The sequence below is a fragment of the Halichoerus grypus genome, chromosome 3 (assembly GCF_964656455.1).
Source record: "Halichoerus grypus chromosome 3, mHalGry1.hap1.1, whole genome shotgun sequence".
Taxonomy (NCBI): Eukaryota; Metazoa; Chordata; class Mammalia; order Carnivora; family Phocidae; genus Halichoerus; species Halichoerus grypus.
In genome coordinates this window covers 8,874,369-8,895,898 of record NC_135714.1, presented here as the reverse complement: position 1 = coordinate 8,895,898, position 21,530 = coordinate 8,874,369, and positions in this window count along the sequence as shown.

The window sequence follows — 21,530 nt, the reverse complement described above, 5'->3', positions numbered from 1 at the left end:
CTACAATGGTAGAAACATTAGATTGGCAACAGACTTATCCACAGAGACCTGGCAGGCCAGAAAGGACTGGCAGGATATATTCAGAGCACTAAATGAGAAAAATATGCAGCCAAGAATACTATATCCAGCTAGGCTGTCATTGAAAATTGAAGGAGAGATAAAAAGCTTCCAGGACAAACAAAAACTAAAGGAATTTGCAAACACGAAACCAGCCCTACAAGAAATATTGAGAGGGGTCCTCTAAGCAAAGAGAGAGCCTAAAAGCAACATAGACCAGAAAGGAACACAAACAATATACAGTAACAGTCACTTTACAGGCAATACAATGGCACTGAATTCCTATCTTTCAATAGTTACCCTGAATGTAAATGGGCTAAATGTCCCAATCAAAAGACACAGGCTCTCAGATTGGATTAAAAAACAAGACCCATCAATATGCTGTCTGCAAGAGACTCATTTTAGACCCAAAGACACCCCCAGATTGAAAGTGAGGGGGTGGAAAACCATTTACCATGCTAATGGACACCAAAAGAAAGCTGGGGTGGCAATCCTTATATCAGACAAATTAGATTTTAAACCAAAGACTGTAATAAGAGATGAGGAAGGACACTATATCCTACTTAAAGGGTCTATCCAACAAGAAGATCTAACAATTGTAAATATCTATGCCCCTAACATGGGAGCAGCCAATTATATAAGGCAATTAATAACAAAAGCAAAGAAACACATCGACAACAATACAATAATAGTGGGGGACTTTAACACCCCCCTCACTGAAATGGACAGATCGTCTAAGCAAAAGATCAACAAGGAAATAAAGACTTTAAATGACACACTGGACCAAATGGACTTCACAGACATATTCAGAACATTCCATCCCAAAGCAACAGAATACACATTCTTCTCTAGTGCCCATGGAACATTCTCCAGAATCGATCACATCCTAGGTCATAAATCAGGTCTCAACCGGTACCAGAAGATTGGGATCATCCCCTGCCTATTTTCAGACCACAATGCTTTGAAACTAGAACTCAATCACAAGAGGAAAGTCGGAAAGAACTCAAATACATGGAGGCTAAAGAGCATCCTACTGAAGAATGAATGGGTCAACCAGGAAATTAAAGAAGAATTAAAAAAATTCATGGAAACCAATGAAAATGAAAACACAACTATTCAAAATCTTTGGGATACAGCAAAGGCAGTCCTAAGAGGAAAGTATATAGCAATACAAGCCTTTCTCAAGAAACAAGAAAGGTCTCAAGTACACAACCTAACCCTACACCTAAAGGAGCTGGAGAAAGAACAGCAAATAAAGCCTAAACCCAGCAGGAGAAGAGAAATAATCAAGATCAGAGCAGAAATCAATGAAATAGAAACCAAAAGAACAGTAGAACAGATCAACGAAACTAGGAGCTGGTTCTTTGAAAGAATTAACAAGATTGATAAGGCCCTGGCCAGACTTATCAAAAAGAAAAGAGAAATGACCCAAATCAACAAAATCATGAATGAAAGAGGAGAAATCACAACCAACACCAAAGAAATACAAACAATTATAAGAACATATTATGAGCAACTCTATGCCAGCAAATTAGATAACCTGGAAGTAATGGATGCATTCCTAGAGATGTATCAACTACCAAAACGGAACCAGGAAGAAATAGAAAACCTGAACAGACCTATAACCACTAAGGAAATAGAAGCAGTCATCAAAAATCTCCCAAAACACAAAAGCCCAGGGCCAGATGGCTTCCCAGGGGAATTCTACCAAACATTTCAAGAAGAATTAATACCTATCCTTCTGAAACTGTTCCAAAAAATAGAAATGGAAGGAAAACTTCCAAACTCATTTTATGAGGCCAGCATTACCTTGATCCCAAAACCAGACAAAGACCCCATCAAAAAGGAGAATTACAGACCAATATCCCTGATGAACATGGTTGCAAAAATTCTCACCAAAATACTAGCCAATAGGATCCAACAGTACATTAAAAGGATTATTCACCACGACCAAGTCGGATTTATCCCTGGGCTTCAAGGTTGGTTCAACATCCGCAAATCAATCAACGTGATACAATACATTAACAGAAGAAAGAACAAGAATCATATGATCCTCTCAATAGATGCAGAAAAAGCATTTGACAAAGTACAGCATCCTTTCTTGATCAAAACTCTTCAGAGTATAGGGATAGAGGGTACATACCTCAATATCATAAAAGCCATCTATGAAAAACCTACAGCGAATATCATTCTCAATGGGGAAAAACTGACAGCTTTCCCCCTAAGGTCAGGAACGCAGCAGGGATGTCCACTATCACCACTGCTATTCAACATAGTATTGGAAGTCCTAGCCACAGCAATCAGACAACAAAAAGAAATCAAAGGCATCCAAATCGGCAAAGAAGAAGTCAAACTCTCACTCTTTGCAGATGATATGATACTTTATGTGGAAAATCCCAAAGACTCCACCCCAAAACTGCTAGAACTCATACAGGAATTCAGTCAAGTGGCAGGATATAAAATCAATGCACAGAAGTCAGTGGCATTCCTATACACCAACAACAAGTCAGAAGAAAGAGAAATTAAGGAGTCGATCCCATTTACAATTGCACCCAAAACCATAAGATACCTAGGAATAAATCTAACCAAAGAGGCAAAGGATCTGTACTCAGAAAACTATAAAATACTCATGAAAGAAATTGAGGAAGACACAAAGAAATGGAAAAACGTTCCATGCTCATGGATTGGAAGAACAAATATTGTGAAGATGTCAATCCTACCTAGAGCAATCTACACATTCAATGCAATCCCCATCAAAATACCATCCACTTTCTTCAAAGAAATGGAACAAATAATCCTAAAATTTGTATGGAACCAGAAAAGACCCTGCATAGCCAGAGGAATGTTGAAAAAGAAAAGCAAAGCTGGCGGCATCACAATTCCAGACTTCCAGCTCTACTACAAAGCTGTCATCATCAAGACAGTATGGTACTGGCACAAAAACAGACACATAGATCAATGGAACAGAATAGAGAGCCCAGAAATGGACCCTCAACTCTATGGTCAACTAATCTTCGACAAAGCAGGAAAGAATGTCCAATGGAAAAAAGACAGTCTCTTCAACAAATGGTGTTGGGAAAATTGGACAGCCACATGCAGAAGAATGAAACTGGACCATTTCCTTACACCACACACAAAAATAGACTCCAAATGGTTGAAAGACCTCAATGTGAGACAGGAGTCCATCAAAATCCTAAAGGAGAACACAGGCAGCAACCTCTTCGACCTCAGCCGCAGCAACTTCTTCCTAGAAACATCGCCAAAGGCAAGGGAAGCAAGGGCAAAAATGAACTATTGGGACTTCATCAAGATCAAAAGCTTTTGCAAAGCAAAGGAAACAGTCAACAAAACCAAAAGACAACTGACAGAATGGGAGAAGATATTTGCAAATGACATATCAGATAAAGGGCTAGTATCCAAAATCTATAAAGAACTCATCAAACTCAACACCAAAAGAACAAAGAATCCAATCAAGAAATGGGCAGAAGACATGAACAGACATTTTTCCAAAGAAGACATCCAAATGGCCAACAGACACATGAAAAAGTGTTCAATATCGCTTGGCATCAGGGAAATCCAAATCAAAACCTCAATGAGATACCACCTCACACCAGTCAGAATGGCTAAAATTAACAAATCAGGAAATGACAGATGTTGGCAAGGATGCGGAGAAAGGGGAACCCTCCTACACTGTTGGTGGGAATGCAAGCTGGTGCAGCCACTCTGGAAAACAGTATGGAGGTTCCTCAAAAAGTTGAAAATAGAGCTACGGTATGACCCAGCAATTGCACTACTGGGTATTTACCCCAAAGATACAAAAGTAGGGACCCAAAAGGCTACGTGCACCCCGATGTTTATAGCAGCAATGTCCACAATAGCCAAACTGTGGAAAGAGCCAAGATGTCCATCAACAGATGAATGGATAAAGAAGTGGTATATATATACAATGGAATATTATGCAGCCATCAAAAGGAATAAGATCTTGCCATTTGCAACGACGTGGATGGAACTGGAGGGTATTTTGCTGAGCGAAATAAGTCAAACAGAGAAAGACATGTATCATATGACCTCACTGATATGAGGAATTCTTAATCTCAGGAAACAAACTGAGGGTTGCTGGAGTGGGGGGTGGGGTGGGAGGGATGGGGTGACTGGGTGATGGACACTGGGGAGGGTATGTGTTCTGGTAAGCGCTGTGAATTGTGCAAGACTGTTGAATCTCAGATCTGTACCTCTGAAACAAATAATGCAATAGATGTTAAGAAAGAAAAAAAGAAGAAGAAGAATGTAGCAGGAGGGGAAGAATGAAGGGGGGGAAATCAGAGGGGGAGAAGAACCATGAGAGACGATGGACTCTGAAAAACAAACTGAGGGTTCTAGAGGGGAGGGGGTTGGGAGGATGGGTTAGCCTGGTGATGGGTATTGAGGAGGGCACGTTCTGCATGGAGCACTGGGTGTTATGCACAAACAATGAATCATGGAACACTATATCTAAAACTAATGATGTAATGTATGGGGATTAACATAACAATAAAAAAATTAAAAAAAAAAAAGAAATCCCTGAAAAAAAAAAAAACATATATATATATATATGCATATATGTAAATAAAGACATTTCAGTGACATTACCTCTTTTAAAAGTGAAAGATTTTTTTCCCCTAATAATTTAAAGGTATGTGTAGCCTACCGTTCTGGAATTTCTAATGTTTCTTTTCACCGATTTCCTTAGCCTCCCTCCCATACTTTTCTGTGCCAACAAGCAGACCGCCTCTTCTTTTATGTAATAGCTGAAGCATTTTTCTGGGAAAAGCTGATATAAGAGCCTTTTTCCACTTTAATTTTTCTCTCTATTTTCTCATTTTAATAGTCTTTTTCCCCATGATTCATGAAGGTTTCTCAGGTACTGTCTGCCACTGGATTTAAAAATAACTATGGTTTGCCAAACTTTTGAAATGGGTCACATGCAGGATTTGGAATTAAGGGATGGCTAAGAGGCCCTCCTGAGAAGGAATGAAAGCAAGTCTCAGCATGAAGCTGTGCAGCTGGGGAGAAAACTCCTGATGTTGCCAGGAGTGAAGTGTGTGAAAATAAAGATTCTCAAAAGCTATTCTGTAAGCCCTCTGGACCAATCTGCTACTTACAGGTTACTAGCCCATTCAGACCCTCATCCTCATCTGTAAATTGGCATAAGGTTTTGTGCTTAGACTAACCCATGTGGCCTAAGGACTTCAAAATACAGGAGATAGGTCCCTTTCGTTCTAATGTGCCCCTCAAACCCTGGTTGCCATATTGGTATGCACACCTGTTGAAAGTTAATGACTCCTGACATCTGTCTCTGCTCAGCTGAAAGGAGATAATGAACAAGAACAGGACTTTGACCAGGAGAGAGATTCTTGGAACCAGTTTTGTGGGGGCAAGTGAGCCAGCTGATGGCACTACTAGATCTAATTAATTATAGTGTTGATTTCTCTATCAACAAATACAAAATGACATCTTGCAGCCCAGGCTTATGTCCCTGAGAAACATGTCTATTTTATAATTTGTAAACATTATAGAGTAGTTGCTTAGTCTAAACCAAGCTGTGTGAAAATCAACCCTAAAAAAAAAAAAATGCTCTTGTAACTGTTGTTGTTGGCTAAATTACAGCTATGTGAACAATATCGTCTATTAAAGAGACCTTGTGAAGGAGAATCTTAAAAATCCCCATTTTCTTTATATATATTTAAAGAAAATGTCTAGTAATATCATTATTTGTCACATGTAAACATGATGACTGAGTTTCAGTGAGGAAATCAAATACATTGTGCTTCTGGTCAGTGTGTTTTGATTAACTGCCTGTTTGATAAATCAAATGACATCGATTGCTATTAGCCTCAATGATCAGACCTATTACTCCACCTAATTCTTCTTATATGCAATTTTTTAAAAAGAAAATTGACCTAGACTCGTAATTTGAAAATTAAATGGTCAGATGTTACCAGCACACTCGTGCTGTGCTAACGTGGTCCTATGAAATTTGTGTGTGGGGAGCATTCACGTAACATTCATTAGAAATCTTCCTTGTGTCAGACACTGAGATCTGCTATGGGATATTTAGTAGGTGCATATTATCTCAGTACATCTCCAAATCGCCCTATACACCTTCCATTCAGTTGCCATGTAACGAGTATTTATTGGACCCTGTAAATTTGTCTGTTTATTAGAAATAGAGATTTTTGGCCAGGGGAGGGGTTTGTGTGGTCAGTTCCTTGGAAACAGGGACTGTGTTTTTTTTGTCTTTGCAATTCCTGTAGCAAAACGCCAAATCTTTTACACAGGATAGGTAAACTGTGATTATTAGTTTAATTAAATTAACAAGGACGGCCTGATGGGGACCACATTTTAAACAGTTTTTTCTTTTTCTTTGCTTTTTTTTTTTTTTAAGGGATAGTGTGCTTTCTTAGAAAAATGAAAACTGCTTTTTGTCTTCTGACAAAAATATGCCTGTAGAGAGAGAAACCATGCAACTCTGTAAGGCAGGAATGGCAGAGTGGAGATATGTAGCTAGAGGTAAGGAGGAAGGAAGAAAAGGACCATTTGTCGAGAGTCTCCTATAGTATAGACCCTAAATGGTGCTGGGCTTAGGACTATGTCCCCATCCTTGGCTTGTCTGGTCAACTGCCCCTCACTTTGGACATTTTTGTTTATTTAGCCACGTTTATAAGCTCCTATTGTGCACCAGACTCTGTGTCGCACGCTTTTTGTGACTTGGTCCTTGATTATATCTCCACCTTCGCTCTGACTTCTTCTGCCCCTCACAAGTTGATTAGCCACCCAGGTATTCCTACTCTTTCTCCAAATTTAAAAGTGAAAGATTTTTTTTAAAAAATTGCCCTTGTTGGGATGTTGTACACGCTGTTGCATCTTCTCGGAACATAAATAACAGTAACTTGCAGGATGGTTGTTTTTGCATTTTTTTTTTTTTCCAGAGAGAGAGAGAGAGACATGCAAGAGCAGGCAGGAAGGGGCAGAGGAAAAGGGAGAATCTTAAGCAGGCTCCACACCCAGTGCAGAGCCCCACTTGGGGGTTGGATCTCAGGACCCTGAGATCAGGACTTGAGCCAAAATCAAGAGTTGGATGCTTAACTGAGCCACGCAGGCGTCCCTGTGTTTGCATCTTTAGGTTTCAGCTATTATGTAATTTCACAGCCAAGAGGTCTTCCATTAATTACTACTGTGAATAATTCCCCAGTTCTCTATATCAATCACTAGTTTAATGACTGTGTGAAAAAACCCACCTAGCAAACATGTTTATCTTCTGTATCAGTTTAATTGTTTTTCAGTGGTATTCACTTGCACCACGCCCACTCCTTAAAATGTAAAGCACCATGAGGGCAGGGGGTATAAAAGGCTTGGTAAGGGACATATGGAAGGGTAGTCCCTGGCACAAAGTGGAAGTCAATGCATATTGACTGCCTGAAAGAATGCATGCAAGACACTTAGGTCATAGTCCCTGCTATCAGAACCTCCTAATCCACTATAGACTAAGTTTCTAGACAATAAGCTAATTGTCTGAGAGGTGGAGGGGCCGAGAACACAGAGCTGAAAAGTCAGGAGTGATCATGCAAAACTGACCTCAGAAGACTGAGCCTGACCTAAATTTTCAAGGAGCACAGGACTAAGAGATAAGAATACATTTCACAGTTTAATGTCAAAACTATTGCTATGGACTGGATTGTGCCCCACCCCACCCCAAATCCATAAATCAAAGCCCTAATCCCCAAAGTGACTATATAGGGAATGAGGGCCTTTAGGTGTTATTTAAGGTTAAATGAGGTGACAAGAGTGGGGCCTGAATCCTCTAGAACTGGTGGCCTTGTAAGAAAAGGAGGGAGCTCTCTCTCTCTGCATTTGCTTGGAGGAGGAAAGGCCATTTGAGGACAGGTGGCTGTTTGCAAATCGGGGAGGCCGCTCTCCCCAGACATCAGCCCCTCCAGATCTTGATCTGGGACTTGTAGTTTACATAACTGTGAGAAATAAATTTTTGCTGTTTAGCCTCCCTGCGGCATTGTGACGTGGCAGCCCGAGCAGATGAGTGCCAGTATAAACAGGAGAGATTTCTTCATTAAAGTTTCTTCAGTAAAATTTCTTAATCTGTGCTAGCTTGAATCAGCTTCTTTCTCATCCACTTCTTTTAACTTCCTCTCTTGCTGTTCCTTGCTCTTGAGATTGTAATCATCTCTCCCATATATCGTTGCCCTATAATGTGCCTCAAATATCGTTCGGGAACGATTAGGTTATTTATAAATAGGTAAATAATGATAAAGCTTTCCTGGCCTGAACACCAGTAGTCAGCAACATTTATATATATATTAGCATTTTTAGTCAAAGGAGAAGAATATTCATTGATTGCTGCTTCTCTGTCTTCAGCTTTCTTCCTGCCTCTGGCAATATTAAACCTCTCTCTCTAGACCCACTGTAATGAGAATTTATTTTAATTGTGTGAGCAGCTGGGTTATGACTAAGTCACCCCTTTGTAGGTGCACCTACTTCTTTACGGCCACTTAACAGTTAGCGTTAGTGTTGTTTGGCTTCTAAATATCCATCAGTGAGCGCTGATACTTGGAGGTCTCTCAGACTTTTCCCAAATGACACTTGAAAATTCTGCATTTCAGTGACACCATCAGTATTCTTCTATGTGTGCTTCAAAAACATAACCCTACTGAGATATTTCCTAGTAAAATCTCTTTAATAGAGAAAGCTGAAGATTACGATGTCAGGTCATGTCTTCCATTCAACCAGGGATATGGTAACAGAGGAAAAGGTAAATTTCCATAACTTTTTTCTATCATTTCCTCAATGCATTTTTTTTTTTTTTTAGGGGGTCTACCTCTTGAGGTAATTTGTTCCATTACTGGTGGAGAGAACACAGATTTTTAGGCAGAAGACGTAAATAACCAGTTCATCCTGCATAGGTTACTTCATCATGCTAAGCCTTGTTTCCCATATCCGGAAAAAGAAGATGCTTATCATACCTTCTGGAAGGGATGATGCAATGCGTGGGCTGATACATGGACAAGCACAGAGTAAATCCTCAAAAATGTTCCTATGAATGCTGATAATGTACAACAGTTTTGGTTCTGAAATTATTATTAATTTTTTTAAGTTGGTCCAGTTAAGCCATTTGTTTATGTGAGTTTCGTTCAGTATGTAAGAAGTGGAATTATAAAATGTGGCCTACATGGTTTTCAGGGATCTGAAAAGAAAGTAGCTGGAATGGAAAAGTTTGTTAATATAATATGGTATTGGGATGCTTAATTTTATGTGTCATCCTGGCTGGGCCATAGTGCCCAGATATGTGGTGGAATGATATTCTGGATGTTTCAGTGAAGGTGTTTTTGAATGAGATCAGCATTTTCATCAGTGGACTTTGAGCAGAGCAGATTGTCCTCCAAGATGTAGGTGGGCCTTATCTAATCAACTAAAGTCCTGAATAGAACAAAAGACTGACCTCCCCCAAGCAAGAAGGAATTCTACCCACAGACAACCTGTGGATTTGAACACTATAGGTTTTGGATTTGCCAGCCTCTGTAACTATGTGAGTTGATTTCTTAAAATGTCTCTCTCTCTATGTATCTACACACATCCTCTTGGCTCTGTTTCTCTGGAGCACACTGATTAATGCATAAATGATTTTATTTATTTAAACTCCAATAAAAGATTTATCAAATACTTAATGTATATCATGCATAATTCTAGGCAACAGGGATAGAATGACGCACAATATAGAGAAAATCTTTGACCTCACAGAACTTACACACTGGTGTGGGACAGACACAACACAACAGATGTTTTCATGTAGTGACAAGTGTTGTAAATGAAAGGAAACAGGGAGGGATGATAAAGAATGCCTAGGGATGAAATACCGAAACAGAATGTTCTTTATTTGCCACTACACATTCGCCTGTCTTTATGCTACCTTCTGCTTTGGAAGAAAGCTAACTCTGGGAGATTACATCATAGGTGTCTTCGGCTTTCTTGACCATTTGGCCTCTAAAAGAGACTGGAAGAGGGAGGAAAGTCAAGTCAGAATATTTGTTTCCTCTGCTCCCTCTCTACAGGGTCACCTTGGGCTGGCTCTGTCCCTTGTGTAAAGGTTACTGTTCCTAGGGCTCTATACTACTCTTCATTCTGGCTTTTGGTAACTACTACAACTTAGGGATCCTGGAATATCTATCACTCAAGGTTTGCCTATACCCACATCGTTATAAATAGTTTCCTCGAAAAGAAATCCTCAGATTACCCTGCTTTGAGTATGTCACATGTTTCCTGATGGTATCTGACTGATGTAAAGCCATCACAATCCCCATGAGGAGTGACACTCGGATGAGACCAGCATGCTGAGGAGTGGGCTATGTGAAAATATTCTGATGAAGCTCCAAGTAGGAAGAAGAGCAATGGAAACTGCCCTGGAGACAAGAACAGATAAAAAATTTGAAGAGTAGGAAGAGGGCTGGTGTGTTGAGCGTCAGAGAATGTGGGAGGAGGTCAGAAAAGTAGGTTGTGGCACTTTTATCTGCTGGAGTAAACAAGATTAAAACCTTTGAAGTTTTTTAAATGGAGGACTAAATCGATGTGAAGAGTTCCTTTTTATAGTAGAAGACCTCTGCCATGGTCTGAAGGAGGGCCTCCCAAAATCTATGTCCACATTGATCCCCTGACACCTATGAATGTGAGCTTATTTGGAAAAAGGGCCTTTTCAGGTATAATTACATTAAGGACCTTGAGATGAGATTATCCTTGATTTTCCAGGTGGGCCCTCAATCCAATGACAGGTGTCTGTATAAGAGAAAGGCAGGGAAAAATTTGAGACACACAGAGGAGAAGATAGGGAGGAGGATGTGAAGATGGGAGCGGAGGTCAGAATGGCACAACAGAGGTCATGGGAGCCAAGGATTGATTGCCCACAGCACCTGATGCCAGAAGAGGTGAGGAGGGAGGGATTCTCCTTTATATCTTCAAGATTATTACATCTCCACTAACACCTCGATTTCAGACTTCTGGCCTCGAGGACTGAGAGGATAAATTCCTGGTATTTTAAGCAACACCATTAGTTGGTGATTTGTTACAGTAGCCCCAGGAAGTTAATGCAACATCCACATCACTCACTCTGCAGATTGGCCTGACTTTATTTCACCATTGGCCTCTCTTTGTTGCCCTCAAGAGTCTTTTGCTCCCGACATTTGTTGTGGGTGTATACCAAACATCAGTTGTGCTTATCCCCACCCTGTTCTACATGTTCTTATAATTATTTAATGATGTAGTTTAGCATTGCATAAATTAAGGGAGTATGAATATACTTAAGTACATGCATACAAGAATGAGTAGAGTGGAAAATGAACTGGAAACTTGTGGAAAAACGTTATGGTCAAATCATACTGGATTTTCTGGTCTAAGGGATACAAGAAAGAGGTCAGTGTAATCAGGAGAAGAACAAAATAATAAAGTATATATCAATAGATGATAGGAGGAGGTTCAAGCTTTTGGGCTCCAAGGTTTCCTCAAGGGGATGGATAGCTGTTGATTATAACACAGGAATGAAAGAGCAGGTCATCTGAGAAAAACAAGACTTATTCTAACACACATAAACCGGGAGCACCTCAGCTTGTGGTAGAGTCTAGATGCACATCCAAGAGTCTATCATCTGGACGAGGTGCCTCTTTTTGCTCTTTAGGTCAGTTTCTCTAGAGCTTCTGTGTTAAGTTCCTCAGAGCTTCTAGAAGTCTAGCTAACAAACTCTTACTCTTTGAGTTTATCCTACAGAATTCCAGAAAACAAATGAACCAACCAACTGGCAAAGTATAAAACAAACAACCACAAGAACAAACTCCTGAGTGTCATTTTTCTGAAAAAAGCTAACCTGAAATATTTTAGAATGACTCATAAAAGAAGTGCCTACAAAAATATAAATGTCAAATTATGTAATAATGAGGTGAAATACATCTGTAAAATACAGAAAAAAATAGTTTAAAATTTTGATTAGATGCTGTACACATATTGTTTGGAAAGTGTCTTTACAATATGATCCTTTTTTTTTTTTTTTTAAGATTTTATTTATTTGTCAGAAAGAGAGAGAGAGAGAGCACAAGTAGGGGGAGAGGCAGGCAGAGGGAGAATCAGGCTCCCCGCTGATCAAGGAGCCAGATGTGGGACTCGAGCCCAGGACCCTGGGATCATGACCTGAGACGAAGGCAGATGCCTAACTGACTGAGCCACCCAGGCATCCCAATCCGATCCATTTTAAAGAAACTTCAACTGGAAATTATAGATGATTCCCTGTGGCTGTGACTTATCCAGGAAAGAGGTAGCATGACTCCAGTGGGAATCTGGGTCTACAACATAGTACCAGTGAATTCATGTACATCTGTAGTTTCAAGTTAAAATAAAGTGTGTCTGCTCCAGCAACCCTTGGTTTCTTTCCTTAGATTAAGAGTCTCTTATGGTTTGTCTCCCTCTGCTAGGGTGGAGGGGGGGTTGGAGGGATGGAGTGGCTGGGTGATGGACATTGGGGAGGGTATGTGTTGTGGTGAGTGCTGTGTATTGTGTAAGACGGATGAATCACAGACCTGTACCCTTGAAACAAATAATACATTATATGTTAACAATAAAAAAATCAATAAAGTGAACTACTAATAAAAAATAAAATAAAATGTGTGTGCAAGCTATATGCATATCATTTAAATCATTTCCTCACATTAATAAAACATTTTTGATGAACTGACCAAATATTACTTCTTATCAGATGAAGAAGGCTTGTCCTCTGTCGGGTGCTGACAGAACTTTGTTTGGGTTATGAACACGTGTGGTTTTCTTACCATGAAATGGACCATAGTTTTTATCCTTGCCTGTGTTTTCCCCCAGCTTACCACCCTAGTTTTCCTCAAGAGGCAAGATACCAATCTGTCTTAATTTTGCTAGAGTCCAGCCCCTACCATGCTGCCTGGCACAAAGTAAGCCCTGGCAAAAGAGTTGTTGCCTTAAACTGATTTGGGTATTAGCCACCCAATTTGTTAAGTTAGTGATTGCCTAGTTGTTATACAGTTTGTTTCAGAGAAGGCTTCCTGATCTTTCTTCAGTCGATTTAAAAACAGTACAAGAAAGAGACAAGGCTAGTGAATAAGAGGTGTGATCTGGTTAGGAAATGCTGATTTTAATTAGCTAATGATGAATCCTAAAACAGGAAGGCGGCATTTCCTGTTTTGCTCACAAGATGAATCCAAATGTCACTGTGACTTGAAGGAATTAAAATTTAAAGAGTGGATGCAAATAGGTATTTGCTCTTCCCCACTAAGTTCCCAAAGAGTAAGAGCTACATCTATTTATTTAATAAATAAATAGAAGTTTGTTGAGTACTTACTGCTTGTCAGTCACTACGAAAGTAAATGCCAAGGGTAATTTTATTGAATCATTCTGCAAACCCTGAGCATATCAAAGCAGCATGGACTATGGGATCGGGGGATGCCAATTAGGGATTTCACCCCCAATCATAGTAAAATGTTCTGAGCTCAGAACACTTGCATGTACTATCCTAAGGAATTTACTTGGGTTTCCTTTTCATTCCTCAGAACATCTCCACGAGGTAGAAATTCCGTTGTACCGTTTTCCATGAGAACATATAGACAACAGTAACAAATAATTATTTCTCATATCTAATAAGTGACAGTCTTGATTTGAACCTGGCCAGGCTCCAGAGCTTGAGTTTATACATCTGATCTTCTTCCTCCTGGGTGTTGTCTTCATGATGCTCCTATGTGGTTTATACTTCCTTTCTCAGTTTCTTCAAATGTAAATTTGAACAATGAGCAAGTATTTGCAAATTAAAGGAACTCATGCCACAGGCCAGTGAGTAAGTGGTAGAGTTCTGCCAAGTCCACTGTACTATGATGGTTCAATCTTTGCATTCCTGAGGGATTAGCCCGATGTTGTGAATGCAGTACCTGCTCAGTAAACACTTAGATGATTCAACTATTTAAAACTGTTCTGAATTTCCAATCCAGGAATTTTTATGTCATTTACATTCATATGCATTCATATATTCTGAGGTTTGCTCAAAACTGCTTTGTAGTTTTACCAAATATATGCAAATTTATTAGAAATATGAGGCTTCTAAGTCAATCTTCAGCCACAGTTGACATTTTGTTGTCACAATATTTATCTTATCCTTTTAGGTTACAATAAGTTTTTCATCTTTTTTTAATTTATTTTATTTTTTTTAAATCCGTGTGAAGGGAAACATTTTATTTTTATTTTTTTATTTTTTATTTTTTTAAGATTTTTTATTTATTTGACACAGAGAGAGACAGTGAGAGAGAGAACACAAGCAGGGGGAGTGGGAGAGGGAGAAGCAGGCTCCCCGTGGAGCAGGGAGCCTGATGAGGGGCTGGATCCCAGGACCCTGGGATCATGACCTGAGCCAAAGGCAGATGCTTAACAACTGAGCCATCCATGTGCCCCTTTCATCTTTTTTTATTTTAAAAATAAACCACAATGACATGAAACCAAGATATGATCTCTGCCTATTTGCCGGTAAGGCCCTACAGCTCTAAGGCCTTCTATTTCCGGCTACTCATCCTTATTCCCAAGCTGTATCATTAAATTTCAGAGTCCCAAACAAAAGATGAAGAAGTAAAGGGAAAGCCTTAAAGATACAGAAGGACTGAGAGTATTTTTTAAAGTGACAAATTGGATAATTTAGTACAGAAAAACAAACCTTGAATACAAAGGCAAAGATTGGGATACCAGAGAAATAAAACAAAACACACACACACATACACTTTCAAAAGCACCTATAAAAATCAATGCACAAACCTATGAATTAATAATAACAAGAAATATTTTATTCATGATCATTTTTAATAGCTAAATTATTCATAACTGTGTTTCTAATATGGGACTTAGTGAATTTAAGTAACATTCAAGGCATACAACTATTCATCATTAATTCATTCTTTATTCATCAAAAAGTTATTGAGTACCTACCTATACTAGACATTATTACTCATCATTAATTCTGGCCAGGATCCAGTGGTTGTGTGTTTGTTGTGTTTCGGTTGTCTAGAGCAACAGTCTGCAAAATGGGTGTGTGTGCTGTAAGTAGTATTTAACATAGAGATTGGCACAAGAAATCTGGCTTCACATGCCAGACACTTTGATTAGGGACTTGAAGTAGATTGAATCACTGGCCCTGATCTTTCACTTTTCTCTGCCTCCCTCCATTTCCGTGCCTTCCTTGTGGGTGGAGTGTACAATACCTCTCCGTTCTGGCTTGGCCATGTAAGTTACTTGGTCAAATGGTATGTGGGTGTGGTGATAGTGTGCAGATCTGAGTCTAGGTCTGAAGAGGGCTTGTGAGTTGCCACTCTCTTTCTTGACATCACCTCAGGGAGAATGTTCTTTGTGTCTGCTGTCCCCAGAATAAATGTACACAGGGCAGGGTCATCGCAGCCCACACAGCAAATCTGTGGGTTGAGACACAGCCACCCAGCGCTGTCTTGCTTAGCTCATCTACAGTTTATCTGAGTTTCGGACTGGTAATGATAAATGACGGTTGCCTTTAGCCACTGAGTTTGGATGTGTTTTGTGACTCATTCTTTCAGGGGCAATGGCCGAGTGATCACCTGTTAGCTTAATGCTTCCGACCTCTTCCCATTCCTTCACTTCTTTTTCTCTTTTAGTGAGGAATTACTTGATTGTTGAGTTTGGAAGAAATTGGAGACACATTTCTCCTTCCATTATTCTTGGGTGCATGGAGCCTGAAAAGATATATCTTCTACTCTACTTTTTGTTCTAAGTTTCACAGAGTGGAATAAATGTACACACACACGCACACACGCACACGCACACACACAACACATGTAGAAAGACCTGTTCCAGTTTGAGATGGTCAGTCTAAGTGGGTAAGTTACTTAAATAATTTGAGGTTCAGTATCAGCAAGCTCACAGGAGCACAAAAATAAGCCATCCTCAATAATATTAACTTCATCAGTAAAAAAAAGTTGGTACTTTAGCTTCATCTTCCTTCCTTATCTTTTTTCTCAATTTGTTCAGATGTAAGGAGAAAAAGAAGGATGCCAATCATGGAGTGTCTTTAAATCCCAGCATACACAGCATGGGCCAGATGGACTGGGATAGATGTTCCATGCACTAAACTTAACGGTCAAGCTTCCATGGTGTTGGTGATGGCAGTGAAAGAGCTGGAGTTTGGAGGTTGAGTGCACTTCTTTGAGTGCATTAGCCTGTGGACTTTGAGAAATAGGCTGTGAATGATTAATATATGCATGTATGCTTAACAAACACTTAGAGAGCATTTGTGTGCTTTATAAACGTGAACTCATTTAATCTCTTTTTTTTAAGGATTTTATTTATTTAACAGAGAGAGAGAGACAGCAAGAGAGGGAACACAGCAAGGGGAGTGGGAGAGGGAGAAGCAGGCTTCCCGCTGAAAAGGGAGCCCGATGTGGGGCTCGATCCTAGGACCCTGGGACCATAACCTGAGCCAAAGGCAGACCCTTAACAACTGAGCCACCCAGGCACCTCTCATTTAATCTTTATAACAATACTATCATAGTGTAATCATAGTGTTATCTTCTTATAAAGATAAGAGGGGCACCTGGGTGGCTCAGTTGGTTGAGCATCCAACTCTTGGTTTCAGCTGGGGTCCTGATCTCAGGGTCGTGGGATCGAGCTCTGCATCGGGCTCTGCACTGGAGGCAGATTTTGCATCGGGTTCTGCTTTGGATACAGAATTTGCTTGAGATTCTCTCCCTCTCCCTCTGCTCCTCCCTCTCTTTTTATCTCTCTCTTTCGCTCTCAAATAAATAAGTGAATCTTTAGAAAAAAATAATGATAAGGGACTTGACACACAAAGAAGGGAAGTAAATTGCCCAAGGTCATATGCCTAGTAAATGGCAGAGCAAGGATCCCAACCCCCGTAGTATGTCTCTAATATTAATATTTTTAACACTAAGCTTTATCTTTACAACAGATACTTAGATTAGAAAATAATACATGGAAACCTTTTGTTGGGTTCAACATGCTTAGGTTGGGTCTATTGTATGGACATGGCATTTTAAGGTTCATAATTCATTCAGACTTATGCTGGGACACAAGCTTACTTTTCTTCAGTTGGATTTTAACCACTGCCATCTGAGCACCTAGCTTAGGACTTAGAGCCCATGGGATTTTGAATTTTAATTTATCTCTGCATTGTAGGACAATTTTGTGCAAAGGCAAGCAGCATGCTTCACAGAATTACCACCATGTATACAGATTCTTATGTAATAGGGGATTAGCCTTGTTTGTTTCATGCAAAAGTGAACCTCAGCAAAGATGTGGGCCACAGTGTCCAGTCAAATGACAGCCACTGGACTCAGTAATGGAATAGAAGTTCTGGTTCTTCAACAATACCATACCATAACATCTGGTAAGCAAATACTGGACACATTACCCTCAGAAAAGGTAGAGATTTCAGTAAAGCTCTGGACTGCAAGCTCCATGGTAGAAGGCATGGGGTAGCTGTTAAATCCTGACCACACACTACAAAAGCTTGGGCCGTAGCCCAGTGCAGGTTTCGTTGGAAGCCCCAGTCACACACTGCCCTTAACAATGGCCCCAGTGGTTGTTTGCTCTGTGGAGCATTGTCACATTTCAGGTCAAGCTATAAGTGTCCTCAGCAGAGGGGTAAGCCAAATTTCTGTGACTTGATCTCAAGCTATGAAAATGCAGCTTTTCTTGAGCACGGTTGGCCAAGGCAAACATTTAACCATAAGAGAAAGAGCCTTCTTGACCTTTCTGATGTTAGAGGAGAGAACAATATTCTCTGTTTTCAAATGGCACACTAGTTACCCATGAACTAGACAAAGGTAGTGCAGCTCCGATTTCAAATTGTTCGTGCCAAGAGTAGTTATGTGGTGTTAGATTAGGGGCTCCAAATTCAATTCTTTTAGGGCCAGGGGCTAGCCCTGGATTCATGAACACACCTCTTCATAAGTGGCTTTATGGTGAAGCTAATAAAATGGAGGCTTCAGTGTCCCCTTGTGCACAGTTTCCCCCCACAGCTCTCTGAGGCTTCCCAGCAATGTGTTCATAAGGTCACATGTTTTGTAAAATTGGCAAAAGTAAGATATTTTAGCCACAATCAGTTATGACTATTACTATTTAAACTCTAACTTCCCCTTCATCTCTCTTCCCCAACTGAAGGGTGGGATGGGAGTTGCCATGACATTTTGGGTATCCAAGTAAAAGGAAGTTAAAGTGGAGACACATTTAGTTTGAGTTGAGTAGGATCTATTTTGTGGATCATGGTCACTTTCCTGAAGGGCCATAGTATTGTTGGCCATCCTGGCATAGGCTGTGATTCCAGGAATGTCCCTCCCATCTCTGTGCTGATGCACCATACGCGCCACACACAGGAACAGGACCAGAGGGCATAGCTGGTTTTGTAATTGAAATTCCATATTATTTTTTTTGTCAGAGAACGCCGCAAATTGTATAAACTTCAGACCCCACAAAACCTGAATCTGACCCTGTCCACAGGTTCATCCTTGCCAGATGGTCTCAAGTTAGCTCTAGAATAAATAATTCCTCATGAGGGTTAAAGCCTGCCTAGGACACATTCCACAGAAAGTGGCGGCGGGAGCAGGCACTGAGCCAAAGGACTTAAAATGGCCAAACAGGAAAGAGTGGACATTATATTGCTAGAAAGAATCTGTGCATCAGCAGTTGTTTTCAAGGATAAAAGGAGAAATGGGAAGTAGGAGGGGTAGATACAGACACAGCTATAAATATGGATATAGATATATTTATAAGTACACACTAGATATAGACAAACCCATTCAAAGTACCTGGTGACTGGGGTTACTATTACTGCACATTCTTAAACCTTGAAGGAGATAGTAATAACTCATGTGACCTTCTCTGATCCTCAGTGCTGTGATAGGGTAAATTATCTTTAGATTCTTTAAGAAGTGAGATAAAGATGCAATTTACCATGAAACTGAAACAAAGTGAGGGAGAGAGACAGAGACCTCTGACAGGCAGAGACAGAGAGCAGCACAGAGACAGAGAAACAGAAGGGCTGCTGGTTGCTTCAAAAGGGATCCTGACGCAACCAGACATTAAGAGCATCTTCTTTTTTTTTTTTAAAGATTTTATTTATTTATTTGAGAGAGAGAATGAGAGACAGAGAGCATGAGAGGGAGGGGGGTCAGAGGGAGAAGCAGACTCCCTGCCGAGCAGGGAGCCCGATGCGGGACTCGATCCCGGGACTCCAGGATCATGACCGGAGCCGAAGGCAGTCGCTTAACCAACTGAGCCACCCAGGCGCCCGACATTAAGAGCATCTTGTTGAAACTGAGCCAAAGAAGAAGTTGCAAAGGATGGAATTTAGACTTGAATTTTCTTGAACTTTAATTCACAAAGAAGAATTTTATTTTAAGCATTAATTCCTTTGGACTTTAATCTGCAAGGTTATTTAATTTTTAATTTTTGGAGTTCAATTTCTTCCTGAAATTATGAGACACAGTTTAAATTAAATCTGGGGACATTTTCCTATTGGCATTTTGAGCATCTTAATGGCATTTAATCTCATTGCAGAATCGGTGCTATGATATACAGTCAACATGGCCGGACGTCATTCAAGATGGAAAGTAGGATATGGGATGAATCTTTAACTTCAGTTTGTGACTGTGATGGAATGAAAAAGTGCAGAATTACTGTCCTGCAATATAAACTAAAAAGAAATAGACAAAATGTAGGAAATAACGTTTTAACATGTTGGACAGCGTGCAGCAAAAAAAACCCTGATGCCTAAAAACAAAACAAAACCAACCAGAGGAGCCCCGTGACTATCTCAGCTTTCTGACTGAAGGGAATTACAGAATGAAGTCTGGGGAAGCCAAGCAGAGACCAAGAGTTTCACTGAGTAGAAAAGCGAGAGGTAAGAAAAATCATGGAGCAGAGTGCTCAGGAGAAGGGCGATGGATAGGAGTCCTAGATGTCTTTACTGGGGTCTTCTTGAGTCTTCAGCCGAATACCAACCTGCCCATGTATAAGCAGATAATATCCCCAGGAGGAAAAATTACTGGGGAACTATAAGCCAAATAATTCTGAGATCACAGAGAATTGGGTACTATCAGAGATCTCTCTGGGAGATACCTTGTTGAATATACAGAATAATCAGTAAAGACAAGGGAGGAACCATGCTGTAAAAGTAAATATATTTTTTTCTCTAATAAATGCTATCCTCAATTCATCCCCTCCAAAAAAACTGTCTTTATAGATTTTAAAAGCTAATGCTTATTCTGACTTATTATTATGCTCCACGTTTATTTCATCATAGAATTGCCCAGCGTGGCATAGGCATAAAGTAATTTTTTATTTTCTAGGAATTGTAGAGCATATTAAAAAGTCTGTTTGCTTAACAAGACCAGTTTACCAAGTACTAGATTAAATCTCCGTTTACATTCTTCTATGAAGCTTTGGTAAGGACTATGATAAAAATAGCTTTGGTTGGATGCAGTAAGGCATTTTTCAGTAAATTACCATTATATCTTACTTTAGAGAATAAATACACTAAATCAAATCTTCATTTAAAAACACGAGGGAATCAGATAATTTAAAGAAACTTGTAACTTTTTTTTTAAACTTGGGAATCTTTCTGTAAAATAAAGAGTAGTCACTTCCCTTTTGCTTTAAAAAATCCTTACGTTATTAAACTAGCACAAAAGTAACTAAACTACCAGCCAGATAAAGCCCAATATGCTTTAAAGTCATAAAATAAAATCTAGCAATCAGAAATACAGCATTCACAAACTCCAGCATTCAATTAAAAATCCCTAGATTATGAGAAAGCAGGAAAATATGACCCATGGGGAAAATTTTTCTTTCAGTAGAAACAGATCTTGAAATAACAGAGATGATAGACTAATGGAAAAGATATTAAAACAGACATAATATGCTCTGTATTTCAATAGGTATTGGGAATCATGATAATGACTTGAAAAATGGAATATATAAAAAAGACCCAAGGGAACCTGTATAGGTGAAAAACATAATGCCTGAAATAAAAAATACACTGAATAGGATTAATAATAGTTTAGATGCTCATGAAGAAAAGATCAACAAACATAAAGATGTGGCAATAGAAACAATCTAAAATGAAACAGAGAAAATAAATGCTATATGTCATGAACCTGAAGTAGTATATTTTTCCATTGTTAATTTTATGTATCAGCGTAGCTGGGCTATGGGAGCCAGATGCTTGGCCACACACTATTCTGGGTGTGTCTGTGAGGGTGTTTTTGAATGAGTTAACCTCTGAGTTGGTAGACTGAGTAAAGCAGATTGTCCTCTTTAACGTCCCACTATCCAATCAGTTGAAAGCCTGAACAGAACAAAAAGACTGAGCTTCCCTAACAGCTCCTGCCTGACTGGTT